The sequence below is a fragment of the Galeopterus variegatus genome, unplaced genomic scaffold, assembly GCF_000696425.1.
Source record: "Galeopterus variegatus unplaced genomic scaffold, G_variegatus-3.0.2 Scaffold5038, whole genome shotgun sequence".
Lineage (NCBI taxonomy): Eukaryota > Metazoa > Chordata > Mammalia > Dermoptera > Cynocephalidae > Galeopterus > Galeopterus variegatus.
Window position 1 is genome coordinate 168,142 of NW_007731149.1, and position 585 is coordinate 168,726.

The window sequence follows — 585 nt, forward strand, 5'->3', positions numbered from 1 at the left end:
TTTTTTTTCCAAAAACTTTCCTTTTTGTAAGCATTTCGCTGTGAGAGAGCTCTGAGTTGTGTGAAATACAGGTAAGTCCCTTGCATTAGTCCTTCAGGGAGCCACCTTACAGACCAAAGCATTCAAGCACTATTCTTTGATAACTCTGCTCCCACCAGCACAGAAACTCACACTGAGAATGGGGGTTGCCGTTTAAAGACTGTCTTTGAGCCAGGAATGAGAAGAAGGAGCAAAGGTAAGTTAAAGCACCACAAAGCTCTCCTATCAGGTTTCAGTTACCTTTTTCTTGATTAAGTGTTTGCTTGATTGCTGTAAAACTACTGGTGGTGTTTGGCTTGAGTAGACTGGCTATTGTCTTAAAGTTTTCTGTTTTGCTAGGCTGTCTCCTTTTCATATATTCACCATATACACCACCTTGACCCTCCTGGGCCACTATACAAGAGCTCATAAAGCAGTAAACTCAAATAAATGGTAGTATTCTAATGATCTAGAACCATGTTTATCCAACAAGAGAATCCCAATGGCCGAACCAGAATTAAATTTTAATGTCATTCTGACCAGGTTGTTACCAGGAGATCCTTTGGC